At 37.7% G+C, this 19,621-nt stretch overlaps 1 protein-coding gene across 4 annotated transcripts in view; it reads right to left on the bottom strand.

Annotated features, from left to right (window-relative positions):
* LOC105255092 overlaps positions 1–18,600 on the bottom strand; it is a 360,332-nt gene extending 341,732 nt beyond the window's left edge. For all 4 annotated transcript variants that reach the window (XM_011264178.3, XM_011264180.3, XM_011264185.3 and 1 more), the window contains exon 1: positions 17,654–18,600. The gene's annotated coding sequence lies outside the window, so the exon portion shown is untranslated. The remainder of the gene's footprint in view (positions 1–17,653) is intronic.
* Between the last annotated feature and the right edge of the window lie 1,021 nt (positions 18,601–19,621).

Genomic DNA, 19,621 nt, shown 5'->3' with positions numbered 1-19,621 from the left:
CAACCCCTTTCTCGAGTTATATACCTCGACCGGAACGACATGAGTTCACCTACATGGTCGCAGGAAAGCGGGATTATAAAACTTTCGTCGGAACGTAGCTAAAGTCGCCAGGGTGAATTTTAAAGTATCGTGTCTACCTCCGATACCATGGTCCAGCGCAAAAGTACAACTTCGTGAATTCTTTGTTATATTTTATATTCGAATTTATAAGAATAGAACGGAGGGATGTCTCTCGAAATAGCAAAAAATTATCTCGCAAGTTTTCACATATACATATTTCAAAAAAATTAAATATATATATATATAATATATAAGATTTAATTAACGCAGTATATATATGAGATTGATAAATTCTAAAATCTATTCTTACGATTCATAATCATTTTTACTATATTATTCTCTAACAAATCTATTATACATACAGCAAAATGATCACTCATAATATGTCAACGCGAATATATTCTTATGTAAAAAAAACTTCACAGCCAGATAGAGCAAATCGCGGTAATGTCAGCTTTTGCGTCGAATGCAAGCACCTTACATATTTATGGACATACACTTTCCACCATATATTTCGGCGAATAATAAACTTATTCATGCATTATTCACGTACATGGAAAATCGCGAGAGTGACGCGAAAACAAATCCGTCCAAATGATTGAAACGACGTAAAATTTACGAGCGCATTAATGTGCAACCACCAGAGAGAGAATGCAAAGAATTAAATACCACTTTTATCAAAGCGGGATACAAAAGATCGTGGCCCAGCCTCCGAGCTTCAGCGAATAACGGCGATTTTATCGTGCGTTTTAACCTCCATGCCCCGTTATCGACCTGGCCCTGCCCTGTCCCCCAATTACGACGACGACGACGATGGCAAGGAGCAAGAGAAGAAGGAAGAGAAGGAAGAGGAGAAGGAAAAGGACGCCTGCGAGCCGTGCACCTACGTGAGCGTAAACGACGAGGATTATCGAAGTTTCCTCGCTGCCGGGGAAAAGCTTAAGGCTTCTTCTCTCTGGGCTCCCTTTTCTCCCTTCCATGTTCAATGGCGGCGAAAGACCTTCGTGGAGCGCACGAGCGAACCGACGACGCTACGTGGATTCATTATTCCCTTTAGATTCTCGCTGCTGCCGACCCTACGCACAAAGGAGGAGTTCGAACACGTACACACGAATACGGTACACGGTATACACGCGTGCGCAGGTGGGGTCTGACATGGACGGCGAATTGTAACGAGATTGCTTAAGCGACATAATTGCGAAAAAGAAGACGGCAATTTATAAGCTTACACATAATTGAGATAATTATAATTGAAATACCTACTACGAATATTTTTCGATTAAATCGTTAAAGGTGATAACTTAATTAATAAGCAATGCTTATTATTATTATTATTATTATTATAAATTATATTAGTTTATTGCAACAAGCGAACGAAACTTAATTCGAGAAATAAGAAGAATTAAATATGCATCTCGCGGAAGCAAAAAGAAGTAACTCGGACGTGAAAAATGGGTGAATCTTCTTCTCGCTCTTTTCATAGCTGTCTATAACTAAGAGAAACCACGGAAAGAAACAGACAAACGTTCTACTCTTGCGAGAAATCTCTAGAGTTCGTCGAAGATTACGCATGCACGTATGCACGTATAAGATAGGATTTCACGAATGCAAAATACCCTTCGCCAACGTGAATCTAAGTATTTGCTTCATTCTTCTTCGCGGCCATGTGATCAGACTGCCGAATTGCACGATTGAGATTCGAATGAATTGTGATTTACGAGGAGACGGATTCTTATCTCCCGTATTTTCGCACGACTCTCACTATCTTTTTTTCTCACCCTTCTCATTTCCACCGCAATTCTCGCCCGTAATTTTCGCGCGGCCTATCGCAGATTGCGCCAGGAAAATACACTCCAAATCCCACTCACTCATACGCACATACATACCATGTATTTCTTGTCTCACAGCGAGGTAAGTAAAACTCTCACAAATCCCGCATCGTTGCGGCATATATGAGAAAGCAAGAAAAAGAATTGCGGATCAGGAACCGTACGGGTGCAAGCGCAGATATATAACGCGCGCGGCTGTTCGTAACAACGTACTTTCAAGTACCACGGAATGGCGACGGTGAGGAAGTAAAGCCGGATGTTATTGGTCGGTCGAAAAATTCGCGAATACAAGGTAGTCGCCGCGTCCTTCGAAATGCGGCAGGCTGTATCGAAGATGGCGTAGACCGCAGATATATGTGTCTATCAGGAAGAAGAATCGGCAAGAGATGAAGGAGCGGGAGACACGGTACAAACGGTTTCAATAGCTGATGGGTTGGACAGGGTTGCTGACATTGCTTCCTTCTATTGCCAGAGGAAACGACCAGAAGAGGAAACACACGGATGACAATTTCTCAAAACAACAGAATCTTTCTCTTTTCTCTCCTACTCTCCCCTTTTGTATTGTACGTTTGTATTGTACATATAAAAAAACAGTGAATCTAGAAACAACCAGTCAGATACAATACTTCTTAATATTGGCTTCTTTACAGACTTATAAAAGTCTATCTAGTCTGTATTTAATACATCCTATATGAAACTCGTGACTACTGTATTTAATATATATTTAAAATGTGCTAGCTACTATAAATATTTACAAATTCAGACAAATTCTATATATCAAAGAGAGCAGATGCAGATGAAAAATAGATGAGAAGGACAGTAAATAAAACGTAAATAAAAGGACGATAGAAATTCAGAGACAGAGAAAAGGACGAATAAAAAAAGCGCGAAAAGTAAAGTGCAAGAGTCATATACTTTTTAGGTTAATCGTTGCTCAACAAGCGCGAGACATCGGGTTGCCTCTCTCGCGCGTATAAGAAAAAGAAGACAGAAAAGAAGGCTCCTTTTCTATCTTGCTTCCATGCTCGCTCCGTCATACTGTCTTATCCTAGGGGATTAATTTCTCGAGGTTTATGTACGTCGGAAGGGATGGCATCAGGTAAATCCTTCGCCGCGGAACGTATTTCACGAAGAAAAATACGAGCAGGATGATTTGGACAGAGTCCTCAGCCTGTTCTATCTCTTTCTCTCTCTTTCTCTCTCTTTCTCCCTTTTCTCTCTTTCCCGTCGTTTTAAATCGCCGCGCTTGCTCCGAGATGCGTATTCGAGAGAGATTATCTCTCGAGAACACGGTACAAAATATGCGAAGATAAAAATACGGATGCGACAGATGGTACGATAGAGATTTCCGATGGGCAGAATTATTTACCGAGAGCATATCCTGACGGAACTTATTCCGGAGAAATAGACTGGTAACATATTCCACATTACGCGAGATTTCGCAGCGGAAACAATTCCGCGCTCGCCAGCCAGGAAATACTCGCACTTCTCTCGTTAGTTACAAAGACGACATGAATCACGCGCGTTCCGAAGCGATTGCGGCGTGAAAGCAAACTACATCCTCGGCAGGAAATTAAACTTGGACGTGCATGCCGGAAATATCGATTGTCAATTACAACTGTTCCGTACGCGACTGAAGAGGCAATTCTCCTAATTAAGACAATGGATACAATTGATTAAACAAATAACTAAATCCATTTTTCTTGTTTTATCAAAAATTACAAGTTTTCGAAATATATTCGGATCGAATATCAACAATATAGATATTTTTTTGTTTTTTACCAAATGTAGTTTTCGTGTTTCTCTTTCCGAAAATTTGATAAAATTTACTCGGTCGTAGTTTTCGAATGAATCGTAGTTTTAACAGGAAGTCGAAAGTCAATAGGTTGAATTTAAAAATCCGCGTTATACATTCGATGGTACATTTGCGAAAAGTGAGAATGGGCGAGACGGGGAAAAAATAGAGGAAATACGCGCGGAAGCGGTCGCGGGTCTCGTCCCAACGGGATCAACCGACGTCGATATTGAGTTATTCGCCCGATGTAGATACTCCGTTTTCCGGGGACTCGAGTGGTATCGGCGGCTCTTGGTACGTCCCTATCTGCCGGCCAAATGAATATTAGTGGTACCCTGGAGACAGAATTAATAACAATCGCTCTACACCACGCGTCCCCCGTGCCGCATGGCCGCAGACAAAACACACGTGAAGGCAACTATGCAACTGAAATTTATACCCGATAGCCGATTCGTTTGCCATCGCATGGAATTCGCGAAAGCATGAAACTTACCGTGCGTATAGAAAAAAAATAAGGAACTACTCACGTTCCTCTTTAACGAAAGAATTAGCGTTTTTAATCAAGTTTATAAGGCACACACCTCTCTGTAATTTTTTTAAGATCTCTGTAAATGGAGTTTAAAAAAAAAGAATAATTATAAAACTATATTTGCATATTATAAATCTAGGAAGACAAATAATTTATGAAAAGAGAAAAGATTATATCTATAAATTTTCCAAATTTTGTAAAATCTCTTTGCAGTTATTTGACAATAATATTTATTTATTAATTTTATTAATACTATTTGTCTACTAATAACAAGCTGTGAATTACTGAACCTACGCAATTCCTATGATAATCTCAGAAAATTCATTAGACGAGACTTATCTCGTCCCGAGTCGTATACGTCCGAAGAAGGTTGTCGACTCATAAACTTCGATCTCGGGAGATCGTACTTCCGGAAAAAAGTGGCGTCATTAAAAGAAACGGGGAACGGGAAAGAGAAAAAAGAGGGAGATCGGTGGAGGAAACAAACCAGCGACGGAGTCATTGTTGCCCGTCTCCTTTTACGATTTGGAAGTTAATTTACACGCGAGACGTAAGCTTCGAAACGTAGACGAATCCGGATATAGCGTATACAGTCGAATAAAACGCGAACAGATGCAACGAGGCAGTGCCGCGACGGCTCGTAAAACTTTTACGTGGCAATCTCTTTACTTTTTCGCTTCTTTTACGCATAGCGTCTCTTCTTTGTTATCAACGTTGTCTCTGCGCTTCTCTCTTCGAAAAGTTTCCGAAAATCGTAGACTGATATACAAAAGCGTTTTTTATTCATTTTAAAAGAGACAAAGTTTTAAATAAGATAGACTTTTCATCCATTAGTAATGTATACTTATTTTATGTGGTGAAACTATCGATTTCAAGAATCTAGTTAAATATTTGCTAATAATTTTTTCTTTTTATAAAATTTAAAAAGAAAATTTTAATTTCTAAAACACAAAGAAAACGAAGAATAAATCAAATATTTATTAATGATATCAATTATTCACTTCACTATACAGATATTTTTTTATAAATTATAATGGGCTATGTAAAAAATATGGGGCATGTAATATCTAAGAAGAGTAATTGATATTAATATACAAAAGGATAGTCATGACAAGGTTCTCTATGTTGTACTCTTGTTACAACGTGGATTAAAGGCAAAGCTGCTTTTGTGGTGAGGAGAGCAGGAGAAATGATGCGGAGTAATCACGGATCGGAGCACAGGAAACGAGAGTCGTTTGAAAAGGTTGCCCGGCATCTTTCATTTTCAAATCCATCGTCAGTCATTATCACTCTTGTGATCGATACTCGACGTCCTACTTTTTCACACGCGGCCATGTTGCTTTTATAGATTACTCACATCATTACGCGAAAGCCTCGAAAGCACCATCGGGTCGGTACTTTTCGCATATTATTAAATCTTTCTCGTTCCAACACTACGTCGCTTTTTTATTTCGTAGTTGGCACAGAAATCGAACGTTTGTCGCTTTCACTGACGCTTGTGAAAAAAGAAATAAGCGCTTCTTTTATAAACGCAATCGTGTAAAGATAGGATATGTGAAAAAAACTCTCGTATATGTAGATCATGTTGAAAGAAATCAACTAGCAATTTTGTCGTGAGTTTCATTTTCACATATATTTCATTTCACGTAAATTTTTTGATAAAATAAAAATAAGCTGTTTAAATTACAAAACAAGAAAACTGTTTCAGCGATAAAATTATATATATATATATATATATATATATATATATATATGTAGAATTTGAATTATCGGGAATAAGATTTCAATGAAAATAATTGGAATTTGCAAAGCATAAAAAATATATTTTTTGTGCTTTGCAAATTCAAATTATTTTCATTGAAATCTTATTCCCGATAATTCAAATTTTATTTATTACTGTAACAAAACACAAATACACACAACAGTGGAAAAAATTAAAACTAAAAATTTTAGCTATTTATTGATTGATGTCATGTAATTATTCCAATCGTTGCTGGTTTTTCACGTAAAAGTTTTCGTAACATATCATTGCGTCTAGATATAAGCAACGCCCGACAACAGGTTTATTAATCGATGAAGCAAACCTAATCAACGCTCGAGTCGGCACGATAAAGAAGGTAAAATGTGAAACTTTCAAGACTTTCACGTTCTCTACATCTTCTAACTCATGCACACGCAATCCTTGTTGAATCACTCTCGGTCTCGATTCTTACGTTTTTCTTTTGCTCTAAAATACTTTCACAATCGTCGTTCAGAATCGATAATGTTGCTTATGCATAACTATTTTCACGCGTATTTAGAAGGCAACGAATATTATTATGAAATTGATAGAAAAACATAAAGCGATAAACAAATTAAAAATGTATATATTTACAGTGCACTAATTATATAATGTCATTATTGCAGATTAATTCTGCAGCGTGCAGCGTGAGTGGAGAAATTGCGGAAGTGTATTTTTCGAAACTTCATTAATTGCAGAGATCAAAATACAATTATATCCATCAGGAAAGAAAATATTTCCAATGTAAAAAAGTAATCTAATTATCTTTAATAGATTGGAGTCGATAAAAGTCCATACAGAAAAAGAACACATCACAAAACACTGTCAGGATTTTATAACAAGGGAGAACAAAAAGAAGAGTATTCCACAATGAATGATAAAATATATGCGAGAAAGAGCAATAATGTCGCAACAAGAGATTGTACACATATGCCAGTGGCCCATCATTATTACAAGATGAAAGCGCATGTCTTTCGATCGATCGACAACCGCGACCTTTCGGCGATACACAATGGCTATTTAAGCTTACGCCTATTTGTATGTATGCGTATGTGTGTAAGTGTACGTGCACTGTATCATCGTGGAATAATAATCTTGCACAAGAGCAGAAAATAAAAGAGGCGCTTATTTAGGGAGGGGCACCGGCACATATACATCTCTTCTCGCACTCGTCCGTGAGAATAACGCAAAGAGAAAGAGAAAGGGAAGGAGAGAGGGAGGAAGGGAGAGAAAGAGAGACAGAGATCTTTACAAAGCTATGTAACAGAATAATGGCGCGCGCATAGCGCATACGTAGGTACGTACGCACGAGGTGAATCACGCGCGGATTACAGTACGGAATGAAATTACTGGTACTAATGAATCCCGCGCCGCCCGCTCTGCACCGGCGCGAAATTAGTAGTCGTCCCCGACATGTTGGTGGCGTGAAATTTTAATACGACGCGCTTTAAATCCGCGACGCGCCACTCTCTTTTTCTCTCTCTTTCTCTCTTTCCAAATGCAATCGAATAGCTATCTGTCTATTTCATGTATTTTTTAGCCGTGTATCTAAAAACGGCAGATTACAAGTATTTATACACGCATTTATACATTTATATTTGCACCGTCATGTGTGAAAATAAAAAATAAGTCTCTCACGAGTTGTTAAAAATAATAAAAATTAATTGAACGAGTTGCTCGAGAATAATAATCTTGAATCTTTTAACTGATGCGATATATGTTTTTTACATTAAAAGTTATGTAAAAAGGAATTTTGTGATGTACGAGAGAACGATTTCACTTGTTCATCTCCGGATGTGGGTTAATTTGCACGAAAATAATTGAGAAATAACATTTATATGTAATCCATGTATCCGTGCCCTATTTTGTTATTCTCGTTATTATTACGCGCGCTCTCTTTTATTATTATAACAGGATTGTGTCCCGTAATGATCCCTCTTGATTATCACGGCGCGTTTTCGCAGTAACAATAATGACGATTTATTAAAATACGCGTCGTTAATTATTATCGCAGATAATCGCGGAGGCAAACGCAATCGTCTACTCACAATTAAACGTTTATTCATACTACGAATTCTTAACGTCGTAAATTACAACATTCTTCGAAAACGTTAATTACTACGTTATTGGAAAATTCCGTGATTTTATACAATATCCGTCGAAGGTTAGTTTTATTTTTGGTCAATTACGAGACGAAAATTTAGTAGCCATTTTTTTACGTAATTTCGGAACATGAAAAGTTTAAAAAATATTTTAAATTTTGAACGCGAATACAGGTTGATGTTTCTTTCATAATCTGATAACGTATGATTAATTGACTAATCCTCGTTAAATGAAAAACGGATCATGACTTACGACGTAGGACATATAAAGGTAAAAAAAAGAATTGTCCAGAAAAATAAAAAAAAAAGTAGCAAACGTATTAATCCACGAGAAAGAAAAAAAAAAGAAAATTCAACGCATATTTTGAAACGAGTTTGTGATCAAGATCACGGTAAATCATGTCCAGACTGCGTTGAAAGCGGGAAATCGAGAGAGAACAAGCCGTTCCATCAACACCGAGTGAAATATAACGACTACGAAGCACAAATTAAATATCCTCATAATGCCGCGCTCGCGTGTTGGTGTATTAAGCTTCAGCAGTGGCCGAAGCCTCCGGCTTGGCTGCAGGCCAAACTTGGTCGACCCGCCAGATTTGATGCCTAAAAAGGACCGTAAATTTATCTCATCGCGCGTCCGGCCCACATTTGGCCCAGCGTGCGCGAAATAAATAGAATTCTCAAGCTTTATGGCGACCCGTGAGAGCCTTATAAATCTTGTCGCTCGCGCCCGTGCTTTGCCGTCGTTCGTATCGTTCTTTACATTTCGGGTTATGACGGGATGCTGCGCGCCCGGACGCAAGGTTATCGCTCGTTGAAAGATATTTTAATACGCGCCGCTATATTTCTTGTTCCGCAAATTTGTCGCGTTACGCGCTAAAAATGTTACACGATATAAACGAAACACGGAATTTCGATTATCCGAATTAACTAGGGAATATTATATGTAAAATAATCGAACGATAACTTTGTCCAAGAGAATAAAAGGAAAGAATATATTTAATATACATATAATACCACATATTTCGGGAATAAAATTAAAATATGTGAATGTGAAAATTCAATAATGTATAACAATGCAGATGTAATTTTTAACAAAGGAAGGAAAAATTGAGTTAATTAAAATTTTATACCATTAACATATTTTATTTTCGTAGAATCTTTTATGTTATATTCTACAAACGCGATATCTATTAAATGAACAAATCTATATAATGTTGCCCAATTACAATTAGCTACGTGTCATCGATATTATATCCTTGAAAAATTCTTCGTTCGTACGAAAATAATTGAGTGTAATATTTTATAGCAATCGATTATAGAAGTAGTTTGTGAGATATTATATTCTCAACATGTGATACTTAATCGTCAGAAATTATCGGTCACGTTATCAAAGAGAGACGACTTTATCAAAAGCTTTGCACGTAAGAAAATATTTATTTTCCACTCTTCTCGATGGAATGTTATATTTTCATATTCGTGCCGAAGGCATTTCCGAATACGATATAACTGAAATGTTTATGCCTGTTTTGAAAAGAATCACGAGCTTCCGCCGAAATAAATTTCTCGTATTAATAAATATGCAACAAAACCCGGGCTTACATGACGCGAGCTTATTTTTATTTGTTAAAATGGAAATCACGCATCGCTCGTATTTCGCGAGATATTTTCGGGCGTCGAAATATAAATCCGGAATCAGGGCGAATTCTCTGTCAACAGCATTTTTAATGATCGAACGCATTTGGAAAAGTCTCACCGAATGATACCTGCGTATGACGGACGTACGTAGATTAATACAAGCGCATGTATGACGCGACAAACACGCGGCAAATGCGGCATTGGCCGATCGCATTGGCAGCCGCGGCCTTTTTAATCGAGTTTACAATTACACGTCACCTGTCCCGCGCGGTGCATTATCGGGTCTCGTGACGTATTGCGCTGTATTCTGGTGGGCCGTTAACACCAGCCGCGAGTTCGTTCATTAATAATGGAAGCATTATTAACAGCCGGGTGTACCGGAAATATTACCGATAATCGGCACGCAACTCAAATTTGCTTCGCAACGTGTCACAGATGTTTAAGTTTCAGTCATAATGTACACCCGAATCATGATTTTTAAAAGTTCGCGCAAACCGGATAGCAATACCTAGGAGGAAATAAATTTTTTCGTTGAACGATAGTTGACGCCAGATAATATATATCCATCATCTCACATGCACGATTCATATAATATATCATCAGTAATCAAACAGTATTGTAAACATTTTCTTTCCGTTTTTAAAATTTTTAGATCTGATTGCATCAACAAGTTGCATTACATGCAAGTACACAGTCTTATTCCTTTCTAAATTATGTATAAATTTGTTGGTGATAATTAAAAGTAAAAAAAAATATACATAATTGAATCTAATATTAAAATAACATTAATGTACCAATTTTAATTCACAACATAAAAAGGCCATTAATGTATATTCTTTATCTTGCAATATTTGTTTTATTTTCACCAATTAATTGTCTCTAGAATAAATTTTCAAAAATATAAGAGTTGTATATGTTATATACACATTTAGTCGTGTAGAGAAAAATTAAAATTATGATACATCAAGTGCAACTTGACATTTCGATTTACAGTAATCTGTTTGATCGCGACAACGAATCATTCAATTGTTATCGAGCGCGAATCGTTAATTACAGTCGAGGGAAAAAAGGAAAGGAAGGGAAGAGGGAGATCGGAGATTCTAATGGCAACTTTTGATTTGCCGGGAAATTGCGATAAAAGTAAAACAAGTGCCAGATAAAAGCGCTCTCGTCGCTCGTATGCGGAGCGCGGATAAACAATTTCGCGGAACAAATTTTAATTGCAATTACTTCACATCCGCGTCGCCGTCAGAGCGTGAATCTGCCGCGCGACACACGTAGTTTTCTGCGTGCGTGCGTGTCTGCCTACTGACGTGGGTTAAACCGAAAATTAAAAAAAACGAGAAGAGTAACATTAATTTCGCTCAGGTGATGTGCGTCACAGGACACGATCGTAGATCGCACGGATTCAAGTAATTCCCGCGATGATCGAGAACCCAGAAAATCGAGATTAGAAAACGGACGCGAAAATCGATAATCCACGTGTTCAACTCATCTCGTACCGTTTTCTATCGATCGATTAAATAAAAAGTGCGTGCTGGATATATTTCGACGTGCTAAGACAAAGCACACGTGCGAAAATTCGATGTCGACTTCGTTTTTGCATTATGCTTTCGTTGCTTTTTATGTCAAACGAAAATGCAGCGAAATATATATAAAAGGTAGCTATTTTCGCATTGTGACATGCCATATTGCACGCGCTGCGTTAAAATAATTAAGCGTTAAATATTGCCCCTACCACGTTTACTCACCGATAATAACTGATGTTAATGTTGTACTATTACGACCAATATAATGGCGTAGCGATGCATAAAACAGCGTATACGTTCACCGATGAAAAGCCAGCGAGTTAATCTGATTTTTATTCGCTATCGTGCACATGGATACGCGCATTACCGATAACACATTAATATTAGCATATAAAATTATTTATATTCTTTATTAATGTTATTATACTCATTATATTAATATTCTCCCACAATAAAACGGATTTAAATTTAAAAAAATTACGAGTCATTCGCACACATAAGTATTATGTCACATTATTACATTGTACAATTACATTAATATCATATGATATCATTTACACGCATTACTACCGTTATTGAAACAAATTGCAATTTGAAAAAAATGGCGAGCTATATTTGCGCTTGAATTATTTCGCATTATATTCATTCATACACTTATGTATTATGCACGCGAGTGTCGCAGGCATCGTCGTACGTTAACGATGGCATTCCGTTCTGTAACGAAACTTGTATCGTAATTAAATTCGAATTGGGGAAAATGATCTGAAATTATACGAAGCGTTTGCGTAGGTTTGCAGCAAATACGAATTTGCCAGCGGACATAATCATACTTGTAACGCTTGCCTGTTCTCGAGGGTTTGAACATATATAGTTAGCATTCTGCGGTCAGGGTCCTTTATCCAAATCGCCTGCGCAGATTGGGATTTGGTATAGGTTTTAATCGACAGCGAATTTTACAAACAGTAAACCTAATATTGTAAAGTCATGAAAAGTTTGCTGATCAGAAAAAGATTTATATGTCATTTCACAAATTTACTTAATCGTAATGGAATTATATCAAAATTATTAATTAGCATAATTATTAATGTAATTAGGCATATTGTTAGTATTATCAATGTGATAAAAGCATTAAAAATTTTATAAATATAATTATTAATATTCTTACACAAATTAATAAGTGTAAAGGTACAAATTTAACGATAATAGTTTTCGTAATTGTATACTCGTTAATTTTTACAAGATGTTAATAGCAGAATTATCTCTCACTTATTGTTAGATGTATAATTGTTTTTACAACTTTATTTACAACTTAAATAATTATTGAAAAAACTTTGTCATAAAATTCCTTCTTCCAAGATAAAAATAATTTAAATATTTTCTTCTTTATTATAAAATATTCTTTTTCTAAGCTAATCATTTATATTTTGTACATTAATTGTACAATTTCATAAAAATTCTATTTATATACTATATGAAAAAACAATAAATTTAAAAATAACAAAGTTAATCTTAACAACAAATATTGAATAAAATTTGATTAAAAAGATCGTGCGTGATATTAATTATATTGTAGGAAACATTGACACACTTTGATCTCGTTATGGATGCTCTAATTAAAGAAATGTGACACAAACATAGAGTCAAAGGGTCACAATATAAACCGAGGCCGACATACTAGAGGAAGGAGCTTATTTTTGGAGCTTTAGACGGACGTGACAAATTTACCTAGACGAGCCGGCACCTGTCACAAACACGAAATATATCGATTTACGAATGAACCGCGGACTTTTCCGAAGATATAGACATCCAATTACCTCATGGAAGAAATAGACACACGCAGTCAGTTATAAATATATAGTATCCAATAAAATCTCAAATGACATGCAATATTAATGTAATTTCTCGAGGACGCGCATGCAAGGATGTTAATGTAAATCTATATATCGTTGATATATTATCGTATTATATATACTATCATTTATTTGCCTTAAATACAAACAAAAAGAAGAGAGATTTATGGATATTCTCTACGAAAATTTTTACACGCGAATGTTTACAAAATAATTTGAAATATCAAAAAATGCTTTTCAGCGCTTCTCCTGGTGTGAATTTATATAAAAATCTAAAAATATAAATTCAATCTAATGTATAATCTAAAAATGAGGCTATACGTGTGCGCGCGGAAAACTTAATCATGCACGGTGATACGCGAACAGTCACCGCAAAATTAAAGTCTCTCGGGAAACGTGGAAAATTCCACGATATAAACACGCGACATTAATTGCGAGTTAACAGCTCGATCGATATGTACGAAAATACGATACAACTGTGCTATTAATAGAACTTTATTAGAGCGCACATTTTTATATCGACACGAGCTAAATAACAATCGCAAATATATATCTTTAGCGATTTAAATTATATTCATTAATAGATATATAAGTTAAATTAAAAATTTTTTCTCTAGACATTAAAGAAATTAATTAATTTAAATATTATCTAGATTAGAAGATGTAATAATCATGCAAAAAAGAATTTATAAATCTCGCAAATAATATCCAAACCAATATAAAGATTTGTCGTGTTAATACAATCCATACAACAAAAATATTTAACTATGACGGTTTGTGAAGTCAGTAACATTATTAAATCACGTTTATAAACGCGCATTTGGCGGAGACCACATGGTATAGTAGTAATGTCAAACAAAATATGGCAAACATTTCATCAAAATCCAATGTTTTCATGAGAGAAAACCATTTTATCCCTCAAAATACTTATAAAATATTTATAAAATGCTAGAAGGAATTAATCCCAATGTAATATTTAAATTGATTATAACAAAACTATCTCGAAAAACATGTGTACAATTTGTATCTTTTTCCAAATTGTATCTTTATTACATTAAATCGTATTTAGAAAGTATATTCAAAAAATTATAAATTCATATAAAAATGTTTTGAACAAAATATTATATAAATACTTAAAATGAGACTCGAAATATACAAGATAAGTAAACTGTATATATGCACATGAATATAAAGAAATGAATATTTACCGACGAATGTCAATGAATTTTGCGGTAATGCGACATACATGAGATATGATATGCGGGCTTACATAACGCGAGCAAAACAGTCGCGAAAGAATGGGAATAAGAGACGGTTGGAAATGAGGGATCATGACCACGCGTCGGAAAACCAATCCAGTGAGATTGATGAGTCCGTAAGTGAAAGGATCGAAGCGCGCGGAAAAGCGCTTGGATGTGCAGGAAGAATTCTTTTTCCGAGTTTCCCGTAATAAAAAGCAAACGCGCGCGCCACATCAGGCGTAAAAAACTTGGCAGAGTAATTAAGCGCGCGAGTAATTACTGCTTCCGACCGCATCGATACCTCGATTTCCTGCCACGCGTGTTGGCGAGTTTAGCGTTTTCGGTTAAAGAATCGGTGAACGTAAGAAAGAGAGAGAAACCAAGGACGAAATTTTAAATTCATCAACAACATAATTGTTCATTCTATTGAAAACATGTTATATACGTAGCAAAATAATAAGAGTGATAATTTCACACTGCATTTACAGCGTGATTATATGATGAAAAATGTTGCAAGTTTTCGGAATTAAAATTCGATATTTAATTGAGGAGAATTAATTTCTTGGAGATTGTGTATAATTTGCCTAACTGTTAATTTCGTCATTTTAATTTTATTTCGTCAAAAGAACCATATTTATTTCTGCATGTGTGATATACGTTCTAGAGGATGAAATCAATATTTAAGATGGATGTAGAATATTTCTGATGGAGAATGCAACGGAAAGATGATACATTACACGTGGCACGCGTTCAATCGAATTTCACTCGCGCGAAATGCACGTCGCGAGAACGAGAATGGCGGCATTTTACATGCAGTCGGTCAGTGACGGTATCAGGGACGCCGTATATGCACCTGACGAGCAGTAACGTCACGCGATTTTTGTGGGGAAAAAAATAAAAATAGCCATCCATTTCCGGCCGCGACACGCGGACTAATAGCGCACGGCTTTTCATTACGACTATGCATCGTGCGTCGACTGCCGATAGAGCTTTCACCATCGCGCCGTATTTTATAGGACAAATATAAACAAATATCACTAGCTATAAATAGCGCGGAGAGAAAATGCCAACGTAATAACTCACGGATCGGTTTCCTGTGCGAATGCTAGAGATCGATTCGCATTACATTTCGAGTCGTCATCCAATGGTCGTTAAAAAAAATTTATTTAGTTTTGATAAAATTGATATATATATATGTATATATTATACTGCGCGCGCACATGTCGATATAATCTATCGATTAATGTCTACATCAAATTTTAATTGCGTATCTAACTAGAAAATTTTGCCGCAAGATTAAACAATTATCGCGGGGAAAAATACGCGAATCGGGCTCTGACCCCGTTTCCCAGAGAGAAGTCAGATTAATAAATTGATACCACAGCTGGCTGGTACTCCTTGGCAACGGGAATCTATTAGGCACAACATTTGGCATCTCCGCGAGCTCTCGCGGATTTTAACGTGATCGTAATCACAAAAGCGACCGCAACTACGCTGACACGAATGCCTTTTTCGGTGCGCAAAAAGCCGCTCTCATTTACGGCAAAGTAGCTTGGTTCAATAATAATTGTAGCACGCGCTTGTGAGATAAGATAAAAAATACTACATCGCAAAACACATGTACATACGCGATCATAGTATATACATGTAGTTTATAATCGAACGGTTTGATCGGAAATAACTGAATTGAACCAGTAAGATAAACAATTAGTGCTATTCATAGAATACAAGTTGTTACGCTTCTTTTAATAAATAATTTAATAAGTAAAGTTATAATCTCTTATATATATTGAATGTACATAAAAGCATTGTAAAAAATAATATTATCAAGCTACAGCCAATATAAAAAATTGGACTGTTTTGCTCATGAAAAATATATTTTTCATATTTAAAACGTGTCTAAAAAAAAGAAAAAGCAATTAATTATTATCATATTTATAGATTACAAATGATATACTGAATGGCTTTAATCATGATTTAAGAAATGTTTCGTAAACTGTAACAACAGAGTACTAGCTCGAAAATATTTAACAATGCTCTTAATGATTCATAGATACATTTATATAATGCAAACAAAGAAAAAATATATTTATAATTGTGTAACTAACAACTCGTAAGCGATTAACGTTAAATTACTGCGAACTTTTGCGCACATTTTAATTTTTGCTGCATTTTCCTCGAACCGCACACGTAATATATGATGTCAAGGTACACAAGATGTTAGTTTTTTGGTTTTTATTCTTATTACGTGCGTTGCTGAAGGCGAAATTCATCGATAAGAGCAAAGGTATCGTCACAATTTATTCGCAAACAGATATATGCAAACAGCAAGAAAATATCTATGCTTCTTCTAAAACTATAGTTATATTCTGTACACGCGAAGATGCAAAATTCCATTCGTTTTATCGGAATTTTGCCAAGAGCAACGCCAAGTACGCGTATTACGTCAATAATTACATATTTGATAGAAACCGCTTTATGACGCACGGTCGAGAAAATGAATTCATTCTTAATATTCCTAATATGTTACTATAATATGCGTGCTAATTTGTATTTATAGTTTAATATCAAATTCGAATTTAATGTCATATTCGATATCGTATTAATTTGTTTATATAAATTTACATGACATGAAAAACATTAACTTACATTTAAAATGCTTAGAATTTTATTGAAAATTTATTAGAAATTTAATAAAAAAAATTATTTCAATGTCAAAAGATTCTCACAAAAAACATTAACAAATTAACTTACAATTATATTTCAGATTATTGTTTCTTAAAAATGTGCAATATTCTTTTTAATAAAAAATACAATATAGACATCATTTTTTCGACCATTTATTGATTTACGCAACTTAATCTTCAAATATCTTCTGCCTTCTCGCTCTAAAATTAATCTTGGATACCAAGCACAAGTTATAGAACAATGTGGAGTAATATGTATTCAACGTAACATTTCATAGATATTTTAAATAGTTTTGAATAACGTAATATAATGTTAACATTTGCGATATATTCTATACAAATTATTTAAATTCCTTTTTATTATTATAAATTAAGAAACATACACGTTTCGAACAAAAGAGAGAAAGAGAGGGAGAAAGAGAGAAATAATATTCATCGCGTAAACTATTCCATCGGAGAATAACAAAGACAAGTGCTCGGTATCTAAAGATTAAATTTCGAATAAAATGCAGGCAGAGGCGGCGAGAGGAGCAGAATCCACGACGGGATCCAGCGCGGGCGCGCCGGCGCTGACGGCGGCCAAGAGAGGAGGGAAACAAAGACAACTGGTACTCACGAAGCCAAACACGTCTCGCCAAAAACTGCGAAGGAATCCCGCATTCCGAGCCGGGCGGGCGGGTTCAGTGGTCGGTGGTTCCTCGACAGGCGTTACATAATTCTTCGGTGCCAATGGCTGAGACTCGAAGCGGAGCAGGATGGGATGCGTGCAAGGATAAGTTCCGGCGATGGTTGCCAAAACACAGTCAAGCGTCGCCTCGTGGAACCCCGCGCGGGGAGTTTACGATCTCGCGCGCGTGACCACTCGCGATATCGTAGGAACGCTCGTAAAACATCGACGACGACGGCGACATCGAAGCGAGAACGCGCGAGAGAGAGAGAGAGGAGAGGAAAGGAGAGGAGAGGAGGGAGGGGGAGAGAGAGAGAGAGAGAGAGAAAGAGAGAGAGAGAGAGAGAGAAAGAACGTAGACGCAGTCGTGAGTCCCGGTGCGCGATTACGCAATGACGGGCCCTTTAAACGGTCCGACCACCGGTCGACCTCGTGGAATTTAAATGGTCGCGGAGAGGGGCACCACACACGCGCGCCGGAGTGGGGGAAGTGGAGATGCCCCGGGCGATTTAAAGGGCCAGCGGCGTCGCGCCAAAGTTCCACGCTCGCGTCACGCGCGGATCGGTCCGTCGAAGCACGTGCGAGCGAATGGACGCGAATCGATAACGCGGGAGGAAATTGACGCGCTGCGAAAAATGCGCCTCTCTCCGCGCGCGGGAAAGACACCGCGTAACCAACGTTACAATCGCCGATGCGACTATCAGTCCCTGGTCGCCACTGGATATGTTGACTACGTCACTTGGCACATGTACGTGTAAGTCGCGCGACACCCGCAACGTCACGGCGAGTCTGCAAATACGCGGACGCTCGAAAAGGCGCGCTGCGTTTATAACTATGGCGACACTCGACGCGAAATGTGACGCGAAGTCGACACACGATACATGTACCCGATACGTGCGGATCTCCTCTTCGATTTTAGTCGTTTTGAAATTTTCCCTCCTCACTTTGCTTCCTCGATCGTCGCTTGTTATTCCCTCGTCGATGGTGTCAGTCTCTCTCCTCGTCGCTCCGTATTCACCTTTTCCCGAGATTTGTTTACCAAGCGGTCGCGATCGACCATTCGGAGCAACTGGCTGCTCGCGTGTCCCGATCGTCGGCGCGCATAACGCAACACGGGCCGCTATCGATAGGGCGCATCTCGTCTCGTCGAACGGAGGACGGACGGGCTGTCACTCGCGGAAACGACGCGAGAGAGAAGGCGAGCACGAGCTACGGGCACACAAACACACACGCGCGCGCGTTCGCGTCGTCGACGGGCACGGCCGTATCGTCGTCGTGCGTGTTCGCGCGTGTACAGGACACGAACCACCGCGCACAGCATCCACGTTCCACCATGGGGGATCCGCGACCGACCGCGCCACCGCCGCGTCGAATCGCCGTCCGCCGGCGAAAGTAGTGCCGCGCGTCGCCGAAACTGCGAATCGGGCGGCGCGCGCCCGCGCTTCGAAATTCGCGAGCGACGCGCAAAGTTACGTCGAAGTTGAAGCTACGTGCTCCACGTATCGCCACCGATGATAATCGAGGACGAGGGAATCGCGGATACACTCGCGGACGTGACCGAACCTGCGAACCGCGCGTTGACTCTGCGAGTTATGCGTGAAGTTTGCCGCGAGATTCGGTTCGTTCGCGACAAACAGTTGCCGACTGACAGTTGCCTCGGCGCGTCATTTGACGAGAGTAGGAGGAGCGCGGTGGACTTCACTTTGATGCCGATTATCAAATACATTCGATTCAAATCGACTCAAGGGTATAGCTTTCGTTTCGTGTTTCCGGTTTGAAGGAATAAAATTGATTTCGTGAAAAAAATGTTAATCACGACCGGTAACGGTGGCAACGGTGTTTAAATCCAGTTATTATGCAAGAAATATTTTATCATTTTTTTGCAAGTCGAATAATATGTCGGAATAATTTAGATTT

Source organism: Camponotus floridanus, unplaced genomic scaffold (assembly GCF_003227725.1).
Source record: "Camponotus floridanus strain SB8 unplaced genomic scaffold, Cflo_v7.5 scaffold13, whole genome shotgun sequence".
Lineage (NCBI taxonomy): Eukaryota > Metazoa > Arthropoda > Insecta > Hymenoptera > Formicidae > Camponotus > Camponotus floridanus.
Note: the sequence above shows the minus strand (reverse complement) of the source record. Positions and strands in the feature narration are given on the sequence as shown.